Source organism: Calypte anna, chromosome 2, assembly GCF_003957555.1.
Source record: "Calypte anna isolate BGI_N300 chromosome 2, bCalAnn1_v1.p, whole genome shotgun sequence".
NCBI lineage: Eukaryota > Metazoa > Chordata > Aves > Apodiformes > Trochilidae > Calypte > Calypte anna.
Window position 1 is genome coordinate 72,068,784 of NC_044245.1, and position 12,751 is coordinate 72,081,534.

Here is a 12,751-nt window from a genome sequence, read left to right on the forward strand (position 1 = left end):
AAACACTGCTTTTATATTCCACTGGAGGAAAAAAAGTATGTGTTAAAATTTAAATGAACACCTTGGATATGCTTTTAAATCTTAATTTTCCTCTGTGCCCCTGGGCTTACCATGATTTTGGCAAACATAGTACTGTTTTTCATTTTGCTTTTGCTGGCTACAGTGAAATTTAAGAAAAATGCGTGGTTGGCTGAAGATTGCAAACTGTAGGATGCCAGTTCCTTGCAGATGCAGAATGTTTTACAAACTCTAAGCTCAGATATTATGATCTCAACTTTTTTCCTAGCGAATCAGTTCTAGACAATCTGCAAGAATCAGTTTTAGTGGAAGCAAAATGTGCTCCATTTGCTGTAAAGAAAAAAAAATAGTAAGACTTAATATAAAAACACGCTTCATACTGCTCACAAGGATCACCTTTCCAACTTTTTTATCAGTGGCAGTGGTCAGTGGTAAATGCCTAAGGAAAGAGGAGACACAGCAATTGCATAGTAATAGTTTCCTAGCTCCCACTTGTGCAGATGCAAGCACTTTTTGACTTAAAAACTTCTTTGGGTCATATCCTTGTTGCTGCTTTAATATCATCAGTAATTTTCTTTTCCTCACTGAATACATCTAATTGTTTGGGTTGAAAGTCCCAATGGTTTCAAAAGGTTATGGCTCAGAGGCATGGTCAGCGAATTTACATAATAAGCACATACACTTGCTTTGTCTGTCAGCCTGGGAGTTTTCGTTGATTATTAAGGACAAAGTTAGATTTTAAAACAACAACAACAAAAATATTTTATTAAAAGAAAGCATCTCATTTTTCAATGCTGTAATTTAGAGCTAAGAATCAAAAAACTGGTGCATAATATAGTTGTTATAACTTTAATTTCTTTACCTGACAAGATTTTTTTTTGAGGGGGAAGAGAAACTTAGATATTCTTTCCTATATAGTCTCAGTGGAATTCAGAACAAAATGGAAATGGGGACATTTAGCTGGAAGATTTTTGCATACAAAATAAATGGCAAAGTTTTAAGGGCACATGCATTTGAATACTATAATCAAAATGTCATTTAATGCAAATTCCAAAATTAGTATCAACACAGAATTATAAATTTGACAGTGAAGTGCCTTTCATGAATAAATAGTTAAAGAAAGGTTAGGATATTGCAGTCTCTATCATGCTTCTGTTTGCTCTTCAAAGTTCCTGGTATTTCAGTTTGGTAAAAAGTAGGTGGTATTATAATATGTTGGGGGTTTTTTACCTATAGGCCACCAGTATTCTGGAGGTGTTCCAACATATCATTGTGCACTTAATAAGGAGAAAGAACCATCCATGTAAAAAATATGCAGTAAAGAAAATACACTTAGCTATGAAAGGAATATTCAGCCAAATCACATTAGGTCGGACGGGAAAGGATTTTTATTCTTATTTTTAAGCTTGATAAACCATTTCAAGATGGGAAAAGCAGAGCAGGCCTATTTAATTTTGTGGTAATACATTCACCGGAAAAAGGCAACATTACAAGATACATTTATATGTACCATCTGTGCTGATTTTTCCTCTTTAGATAAAAGATAAGAAAGAAATGAATCATAGAATCATTTAAGTTGAAAAAGACCATTAAAAACCCTTATGATCATTGAATCCAACCATTAATCTAATACTGCCAAGTCCACCACTAAACTATGAGTCACTGTTGGTTTATCTTTTGACACATGGGGATGGTCTTCTCCTTCACCCTTATGATTTCTTTCTTAAAGAAATGAAAAAGAAAAAACAAAAACAAAACAAAAAAACAAAAACAAAGAAATGCAAAAATGTTATTCATTCTATGAGACGCTGTCCCAAAAGATTTCAGTCTTCATCAGCAGATTGAAGGATTTTGAACTTAAGTCTGAATAGCTATCAATTAATTAATTTTAAATTTTTACATTTATTTACATTGTCACTTTATTATCCTCAGAATGTATACACCCTGAGAAGTGAGAATATTGCTGCCCATCCTTGTGCAAGTGTGTCCTGCTCATGACTCCTCTACTTAAATATTATAAAACACACTTCTGTTTGAAGATGAATGTGCTATCTGTCGTTATTGAATGACATTACATTAATCAGAAGATAGAAAGCAGTATTTTTCCACCAGTAGCAGGTATTTCTCTAGAGACAAGATGCAGGAAATATGCTTTGACAGTGATGAGAAGATGGAATTCACCTTTATTGTAACACATTTAACTTGACCACTCAGATCTCATCTTGCCATATTCTTATCTTGTTTCACTTTTGTTGAACACTTTCAACTCCTCCAGCATTCAGGAGAATGTGATTTTACTTTCATGCAGCTAGACAACACATAGATGTCATGCAAACAGGAAAATATAGTTTATATATTCCCGGATAAAACTTATATTTGATTTCAGAGAATATACTTATTTTAAGGTTTTACATTTGCAGCTGGTATGGTTTTTACAAGTGTCTTGTTTTTTACTGCCTTAGTGTAAGGTTACTAAATGGAATTAGATCAGAACCATCAAAATTTTAGATTATAGAGAAGGAGTGAAGCCAGGAGCCCTTTACTTATGTTCAGAAATCCCAGTATGGAAAGCACCTTTGGTGTCCCTCAAGGTTCTGCACTGGGACCTGTACTATTTAATATTTTAATCAATGATATAGACAGCAGGATCGAGTGCACCATCAGCACGTTTGCAGATGACTCCAAGCTGAGTGGTGCTGTTGATAAGCCAGGGGATAAGGGATGGGATCTCATTCATAAGGACCTGGACAAACTGGAGGGGTGGGCCCAGGTGAACCTCATGAGGTTCAACAAGACCAAGTGCAGGGTCCCACACCTGGGTCAGAACAATCTGCACTATCAGTACAGGCTTGGAGATGAGGTTTCAGAAAGCATCCTTGCAGAAAAAGACTTTGGGGCTCTGGTGGAAGAAAAGCTGGACATGATCCAACAGTGCGTGCTTGCAGCCCAGAAGGCCGAATGCATCCTGGGCTGCATCAATACAATTGTGGCCAGGACAAGACCATGAGAGGTGATTCTGCCACTTCAATCTGCTCTGGTAAGACCTCACCCGGAATACTGCATCCAGCTCTGGAGCCCTCAATACAGAAAGGACATGGTTCTGAAGGAGCAGGTTGAAAGGAAGGCTACAAAAATTACCTGGGTGCTGCAACACCTCTCCTATGAAGACAGGCTGAGGGAGCTGGGGTTGTTCAGCCTGGAGTAAAGAAGGCTCTGGGGAGACCTAATAGAAACCTCACAGTATCTGAAGAGAACCTACAGGAAGCCTGGAGGTGGACTGTTAGCAAGGACTTGTAGTGACTTGGGGCAACAGGAGAAAATTGCCTATTCTTTCTATCAACATTCCCTGAAATGCTCAACTAAAGGGAGAGCTGATGTCAATGACAAGTTCTTACTGCCAAACAGAGAAAGGATAAGCTGGAGCATACTTAGGAATGATGAATCTGTTTAAGTATTTTGGTCCTGATGATATGTATTATGTATTATTATGTGTGATATGTATTACTATATCATGATATGCACTTTAAACTGCTTTAAGAAGCAACTGAAGTAATGCCAGAATTGTTGTCATCATTTTAGAGGGTGCATCAAGAAATGAATGAGGTATTAAAAGACTGGAAAATGAAAAATAAAATATTTTAAAGAGGAAAAAGTTAATAAATTTTAAGTTCATAAGTTATTGCTCAATTATTTCAGTTTCGCTCTGTTCCATCCTGTCTTCCCCCCTGAAATGATACCACTAGCAATCAAATTATTTGTAAGTTTTTAAAAAGAAAATTAAGTAAAAACTAATTTGCATTTCATGTTGTTTTTTTTGTTTGTTTAATCAAAACCTCTTCAGTGGATCCTACTTGAATTATAGTTTATATTTCATTGATATGCTCAGAGATGAAATACAAAGTATGCTTATTGTGCTGTCCTGTTATAAACTGGAAGCATACTGCAAGTCTGTGTAATAATTCCAGTAATTTTAATGACAGGAAAAAAATTATTTCAAATTGTATGATTCAACTCAACAAAGACCACTAGAGGCTTTTACTTCTTTTTTGTAATACCAGGTGCATGAATACAGAGACCAGTCCTACACAAGCTGATTAGACAGCCATTCAGTATCAAAGGATCTGAGGATAATCCCCAGCAGATCATAAAGCTACACATCAGACAGTGGTGTCATGCTGCTGTAATGGAGAGCATTGTAAATTATGCTGGGATATGTAAATGAAGTACAGCTCACAAGATATTCTTCCAAATTCTTCTGCTTTGTTCATCATATGCAAAATCTTAGTTAGGTATAGGAACCTGTTTTGAGAAGTATTACACAAGAATCCAGGGAGACCCTCCTGCCACTTGCAAGATTCAAGATGGAGCTCCTTGCTTTCTAAACTCCTCCTCAGAGAGGAGCCTGAATGCAGCTGGATCCAGTCTTAGTCCCTGACTGTAAATAAAAGTTCAGACCCTCATTTCTGTCACTGAATTGGTTTATTTCAACTCAATCAGGAACCCTTCCTCCAGTGACCGCTCTCAGCTGTTTTCCTGTGCATTTAATGACTCACAGTCTATTACACGAGATGCTGTCACACTTGTCCATGCAACACCCACAGACTTTTTTTCTCCATTTTTTTTTTTTTTTTTTGCAGCCGCTCTTACTGAAACAATAACTGAAATAGCATCCTTTGAATTTTATTTATTCATGCAGTTTCATCATCCGTCCCTCTTATCTGCACCTGAGAGTCCTTTGTTTTCTCATACCTTCATGTGGAATGGTTTCTCTCTTTCTTTGAAGGATTTTTCCTTGGATTATAGGCTTGGTTCAGTTGTGCAAGACTCCTGGTACTTCTCTATTTTGACTAAGCAGAAGTTCAATTAAAGTTCAGTTTGTGGCCTAAGGCCTCAGCACTCCAGTCACTCATGCTACACAAACTCATTCATGCTAAGCTAAGCAAAAGTTTCAGTTCAACCTAATTTTAAGTGAGTACACAAATAATTCTAATATGATATAAATAATACCATCAAGAAAGCTATGCAGCAGTACTGCAAATAGTTCAGAGCAGAAAAATAGATCTGGATGATTTTCAAGTCAAGGAAAACTCTACAACTTAGGATTCATATCTGAAAGGAGACCAAAGATTTGAGAATTTTGAAATATGTAAAATGCTACTTGAGACAAAGAAATAGCTGTCATCTCTCTGTGTTATTGATGTTAGGACAAGTAATTACTAAGCATAAATAGCAGTTTCATTTGCATGTTGAAATAATAAACATAATGATACATTATAATAAGTTTCAGAGTCTGTGAAGTCTCCACTATAGAAAATCTTTCAAAACTTGCAAGAAACATCTTGTATATAACTATATTTCTTTCCACACTGAAGCACGCAGATGGACCAGTGACCTCCTGAGATCACTTCCTGCTCATTTCTATAATACTCTAGCCATTAATCTAAAAATTGAGAGTTTATAAATATATATGGGGGGTTTGTTGTTTTGGTTTTTGTTTTGTTTTACTATACAAATCCAAGTCAAGGAAAAAAGTGGTATAGCAAACATTCTGGTATAACTCTGACATTCTGAGAAAAAGAGAAACTGACAGTTATTTCCCCAAATTGTTTCCCTACAAAGAGCAGGTTTCTAAGTAATTGATCTGCATTTGCAAAGAGGAATAATTAAATCTTAGGGCAAATATATGCATTCAAATCCTGTTAGAAAATAATAGGATTCCGATGTATAATTTCTCAACTTTTCCACATAGCTTTGAAAAATACCCTGAAGTCTAAACATAAAGGTATCCGCAATGACAAAAACAGAGTTTAAAAACAAGCATTAAGCAGTTTCATATTTGTTCACAAAACAAAGTGCCACATTTTATAAAGACCTGATTCAGATGTAGAAAGAAGGTGAGCTATTTTCATATCCGAGAGTCTTTCTCAACTACCAGACAAACTCAAGCTGATTCTGCCCTGCAGCAAATGACACCAAACTTAGCAGTCATTGTGCAGTTCAGTGGGAAACCTCAGCTTAACTCTGGTTTTTAATTAAAATTATTAGCTCTGCTTCGCATATAATAATTTTTAGTATTTTAGAAGACAGTGAACTGTCAAAAAATTCTATTTTTCTCTTATTGTGTCATGGTTCTGAGGCTGATTCAACATATAATGGTGAATAGCATGAACACATAGAAATTAATATTAAGTGTTAAGTAATGTGATATTTACATGAATTAAATCAGCTAATTAAGAAAACAATTAAGAGCTTTCAATATTAGTAAGTAATTTTATAGTAGACATTTACTGATGTTTGTCCAGAAATTTATGTTATAAGCATTTTAATGAATTTCTTAATTGTACTGATGCATTACAAAAATTAGAGAGAAATGTGGAAAAAACCCTGGACACCACTAATTCAAGCTTCTTAAGCACTTAGGGATAGCTTAAAACAATTCTCATTGATTTAACTAATTATACTTGCTACTTAATCTAAATTGAATACTCCATTGCAGCCTGAATTGCAAATTTTATTGGCAGTTATAATACAAAATATGCAGAGAACTGGTAATTTTAGAACTGTTGATGCAATAAGACTTACTAAATATTATAGATCCAGCTTTCATAAAGGTTTAAGGTTGAAATCATAAAAGAAACTGCTTTATCTGAGTCATAGTACTGAATATTACAGTAAATTATTGATGTTTTATCATAGCATTTAAAGCTTTCATCTTAGTCTTTTGATTCTTTTATAGCAACAAGGGGTTTGTTACATCATGGAGAAAAGCTATTTATGCAGGTTTTAAGTCATGGGAAAGGGTTCATATTTCTGTGTGTTAATGAAGAAATTATAAGGTATTGATTCAGGATAAGGAAAAAAATCACCAAACCCTGCTTAATCTTCCTCAGCTACCTCACTTTCCTCTTACTTCTACACTGCCGGTTATGTATTCAAGAAAAACAGAAACTAATTTTATTGTTCTGTCTTTGGAAATTCATCATGGCTTGTTGTTTGCATGCTGTACTTCTCTTTTTATAAGAGATGAAAAAATAAAGTATATCCTGCATGTAAACCAAGCCTTTTTCAAATGCATATATTAGAATCTGCTTAATCATGAGATTCCTGAATAGTAATAAGTAATTTTGAATATCGGATTTTTTTTCCTGTATCTTGCATTTTCCTGTTCTCCAAAGAATTCAATAAATAAATTTATCAACAGGCTAGTATTACTGTATTGACATAGAATTCTACCCTATTTGAATAGCTGATGAACATAAAAACAAACCATAAAAAGCATTTAGTTATTTAATTTGATTTTAAAATACAAATACAGTATTATGTTCAAATGCCTGAGTGATCAAACAGTTGCCTGTTGGGATGAAAGATACTGAAGAACTGCTTATGAATATTCAAAAAACCACTATAATCTAAGATGTACCATGTCAACAAGAACACTTAAAGAGTGATTGGAATATGTGGAAAAAGAACTCCTGGCTCTCCCCTCTCATGTGAGGGGTCTGCTTTATAAAACTAATAAATTAAGGAAATGAAATCAGCTGGGGAGGACAAGCGCTCCATCCCCCAGAAAGGAATTGCTATTCTTAGTATGAAGCATGCTTCCTGGAGATAAGAGACATGGTTTTAGATTCTCTCCCAAGTAGCTCACACTCTGTTCTAATTTTCCCTAATCTGTGCTCATCAATCTGGCATTCAAAAGGAGTCCTTTAGAGCTGTGCTGCATATATGCAGGGAGAAGACTAAAGCCAAAGCTCAGTTAGAGTTGAAAGTGACCATTGTTATTTCAGATAACAAGAAGGGCTTTTTTAAGTATGGTAATAGCAAGATGAGGTATAAAGAAAACATAGGACTGATACTTGCTGAAGGTGGTCATCTGACTAATGGAGATGAAGAAAAAGTGGAGGCATTCAGTGTGCTTTTTGCATCAGTCTTTAATAACACTGATAGACTTTTGGCTGCCCAGTCCCCTGAGCCAGAGGAGCAGTGTGGGAACAGTGACTTTCCATTTGCAGACACTAAAATTATAAGGGACCCCCTGTGTCAGCTGAATGTTCACAAGCCCATGGGGCCTTTATGAGATGCATCCCAGACTACTGAAGGACCTAGAAGATGTTATGGAAAGGCCCCTCTTGATCCTCTCTACTAAAGGTCTTGGAGTCTGGGGAGGTTCCTGCTGCCTGGAAGCTAGCCAATGCCATTCCAGTCTATAAAAAGGGTATGAAGGAAGACCCAGGGAACTACATGCCTGTTAGTCTAGCCTCAGTTAATTGAAAAATTATGGAGAAAATTAAGGTTTACAAAGACAAAGTCATCTTTAAGTAATTCAATATCCTTCTCTGATAAAGTCACTTGTGTGGTAGATGAAGGGAAGGCAATGGATTTTAGTAAGGTTTTTCTTACTGTCCCTCACAGCATCCTTCTGGGCAAGTTGTTGATCTGTGGGATGAGTGTGTTCAGTGTGCACAGGATGAAAAATGAGGTGAATGGCAGGGTTCAAAGTGTTATAGTAAATGGGGCTAAAACTGCCTGGCAACCTGTCACCAGCAGTATTTCTGCATTTTCAATTCTAGGGCCAGTTCTGTTCACTATATTTATCAGCAATCTGGATGCAGGAGTTAAATGCAGAAAGTGTGCTGATGACTGGGAGATGCTCTTGTCTCTCCTGCAGAGCAAGAGATGAAATTTAACAAGTCAAAATGCCAGATTCTGCACCTAGGACAGAGGAAAGCTGAATACAATTATAAATTGTTGGAGGAATGGCTGTAAAGCAGCCCTGCAGAAAGAGACCAGGGATACTGTTTGAAAGCAGGGTCAGTGTGCCATTGTGCCCTAGAAGCCAAGAGCAAAAACTACACCCTGGGGTGTACCAAACACAGCATGAATGGCTGGTCAAGAGATGTGATTTTGCCATGGTATTTGGTGGTATGGCCTCACATTGAATAGTGTATGCAGTTCCGAGCCCCGGAACATGAAAAGGTTGTTAAAGTACTTGAATGTGAACAGAGGAGGGCATCTAAGCTGTTGAAAGGGCTAGAAGGAATGTCCTATGAGGAGCAGCTGACAACTCAGGGTTTGTTGTTTGTAAAGTGTTTACTGAGAAAAGTCCTGGCCCTTCCTCCTGTGTGTATTTTTTCATTACTGTGAAGGATAACAAAAAGTCCTTCTACAGATACATTAGCAGCAAAAGAAGGGGCAGGGAAAATATCCATTCTTTACTGGACATGAGTGGGAATATAGCTGTTAAAGATGAAGAAAAGGCTGAGGTATTTAACACCTTCTTTACCTCAGTTTTCAGCGGAAAGACAGGTTACCCTGAAGACGGATGGCTTCTGGAGCTCATAGAAAGTGACATGGATCTAAACAGCCCCCCTGTAATCCTGAAGGACACAGTCTGTGACCTACTGCGATGCTTGGATCCCCACAAGTCTATGGGACCAGATGGGATCCACCCAAGGGTAATGAAGGAGCTGGCAGAAGAGCTCGCCAAGCCTCTCGCTATCATCTACCAACAGTCCTGGCTCACTGGGGACATCCCAGATGATTGGAAATTGGCGAATGTCATGCCAATCCACAAAAAGGGCCGGAAAGAGGACCCAGGAAACTACAGACCCGTCAGCCTGACCTCAGTGCCTGGCAGGGTCATGGAACAGATCATCCTCGGTGCAATCACACAGCACCTGCAGGATGGGCAAGGGATCAGACCCAGCCAGCACGGTTTTAGGAAGGGCAGGTCATGCCTGACCAACCTGATCTCCTTTTATGATCAGGTGACCCGACTGGTGGATGAGGGGAGGGCTGTGGATGTGGTCTACCTAGACTTCAGCAAAGCCTTTGACACCGTCTCCCACAGCATCCTCCTGAAAAAGCTGTCAGCCCGCAGCTTGGACAGGAGCACCCTGTGCTGGGTTAGGAACTGGCTGGAGGGCCGGGCCCAGAGAGTGGTGCTGAACGGGGCTGCATCCAGTTGGCGGCCGGTCACTAGTGGTGTCCCCCAGGGATCAGTGTTGGGCCCAGTTCTGTTCAACATCTTCATTGATGATTTAGATGAGGGGATTGAGTCCATCATCAGCAAATTTGCAGATGACACTAAGCTGGGGGGGGGTGTTGATCAACTAGAAGGCAGGAGGGCTCTGCAGAGGGACCTGGACAGACTGGAGAGTTGGGCTGATTCCAACGGGATGAAGTTTAACACGGCCAAGTGCCGGGTCCTGCACTTTGGCCACAACAACCCCATGCAGCGCTACAGGCTGGGGACAGAGTGGCTGGAGAGCAGCCAGGCAGAAAAGGACCTGGGAGTCTGGATTGACAAGAAGCTGAACATGAGCCAGCAGTGTGCCCAGGTGGCCAAGAAAGCCAATGGCATCCTGGCCTGTATCAGGAACAGCATTGCCAGCAGGCCCAAGGAAGTGATTCTGCCCCTGTACTCAGCCCTCGTGAGGCCACACCTTGAGTACTGTGTCCAGTTCTGGGCCCCCCAGTTCAGGAAGGATATCGAGGTTCTGGAGCAGGTCCAAAGGAGGGCAACCAGGCTGGTGAAGGGACTCGAGCATAGACCCTACGAGGAGAGGCTGAGAGAACTGGGGTTGTTCAGCCTAAAGAAGAGGCGGCTCAGGGGAGACCTCATCGCTCTCTACAACTACCTGAAAGGAGGGTGTAGCCAGGTGGGGGTTGGGCTCTTTTACCAAACGACTTTCAACAAGACAAGAGGGCATGGACTTAAGTTGTGCCAGGGGAAGTTTAGGTTAGATATTAGAAAGAATTTCTTTACGGAAAGAGTGATCCGTCATTGGAATGGGCTGCCCAGGGAAGTGGTGGATTCTCCGTCCCTGGAGATATTTAAAAAAAGACTGGATGTGGTACTCAGTGCCATGGTCTAGCAACCGCAACGGTGGTTCAAGGGTTGGACTCGATGATCTCTGAGGTCCCTTCCAACCCAGCCAATTCTATGATTCTATGATTCTATGATTCTATGAACTATTGTTACTATTCTTTCTCTGTTCCATTTAACCTGTGTAGTGGTAATCTCAGAACCTGAAGCATCTCTTCCTTAAGCAGTCCCCTTTAATCTTCCCCTGAGAGTGTGGTGGGGGAAATGCAGAGGTCAGTTCAGTTCTCTGTGTTTATGTTAGCCCTGGCCACTAAATGGAGACACTACCATATCATAGAATCATAGAATCATTTTGGTTAGAATAGACCTTTAAGATCAGTCAAATCATGAACCTAGCATTTCCAAGTCCACCAATAAACCATATTCCTAACCACATGTTCTACTTGTCTTTTAGATACTTCCAAAGATGGTGACTCAGTTGCTTCCCTTGGGAGCCTGTTTCAGTGCCTGACAACCATCTAAGTGAAGAAATTTTTCCTCATATCCAATCCAAACATCTCCTGGCACAACTTGAGGTGATTTCCTCTTGTTCTGTCACTTGTTATTTCGGAGAAGAGACCAACACCCACATCCCTACAACCTCTTTTCAGGTAGTTGTAGAGAACAATAAAGCTTCCTCTCAGCCTCCTTTTCTCCAGGCTAAACACCTGCAGTTGCCACAGCTGCTCTTTGTAAGACTGTATACTCTGGACCTTGTGCATGTGAATGGAAGAAAGATTTACATTTATGGGTCATGTGTATTGCAGGCAAGCACATAAGATACAGAAGCTACAAGCCTACATGCAAAGCTTGTAGCTTGTTTTGTCTGATGCCTTTCATCTTCAGCCTTAAATTGGGAATTAGGAACTAACAGGGTGGAATAATCTAATGGGGGATGGGAGAGGAGTGGGGAGATCAGTTGATGACTATCTTGGTGTAAAATTCATAGGCCAGCCATAGAGGACAGGCCATACTCAGCTGGGAGCTAAATCAGAGTAGCTGACTGTGTAACCCTCACAACTTACATTACATTCATTATAAAAGGGGGAGTTGCCCTGTGTGAGGTGAGTTCTGTTTCCTGGGGCTCTCGGCCATGGCTCTCCTTGCTGCATCTGAATACAAGTTTGTGTTCTTTATGTTGGTGCTTGTATTAATTTTGCTATTATTTTAAATCTGTTTATATTTAAACTCACAAGGCTTTTTCCCTCCTATTCCCCTTCCTGGCTGGAGAGGGTACACTGGGTGAGAGAGGAAGCTGCTTCAGTTTAGCCCCATTTATAGGCTAAATGAAGACACTAGGAAAGACAAGTTACTTTGTGTATTTCTTGAACTCTCCTCTACAGGAGATTCAATATCAATTTTCTGAGCTCTTCCATCTTTTCTCTTCTGCTTTTCTTTCCTCTACTTCTTTCCAGGAGAAGCTGTGCATTTGACACAATTGGCTAATTCTTTAAAAAGAATGAACTGTGCACCACAACTCTCAGAACACAATAACATTTCATCTCACTGATAAAAGTATGTTTGTATTTAAATCAAATAAATAAACTAATTTTATAAGCTAATGCTTGATGTCACAACCTGGTTGTTAATGAGGAGTCTGAGATTATAGCTATAATTTCTTCACTATAAAAGAATTATTAAATACTGGAGAAAAGAGCATCTTGGGATAAAAAAGGATTTGTGCTTTATTTGTTCAAACTGTAAGCTGCCTAATAGCAAGGAGTCTGTATCAAAACATTTTGGAGGTTGTTATATTTCAGAATAAGACTTCTGAAGGGCTAGATATATTGTAATTAGTCATGGACGTGGGTGACTTAGTATTTTAGCTTTCAATGAATTTCAATTTGTATTACTCCTGCTGCAGAG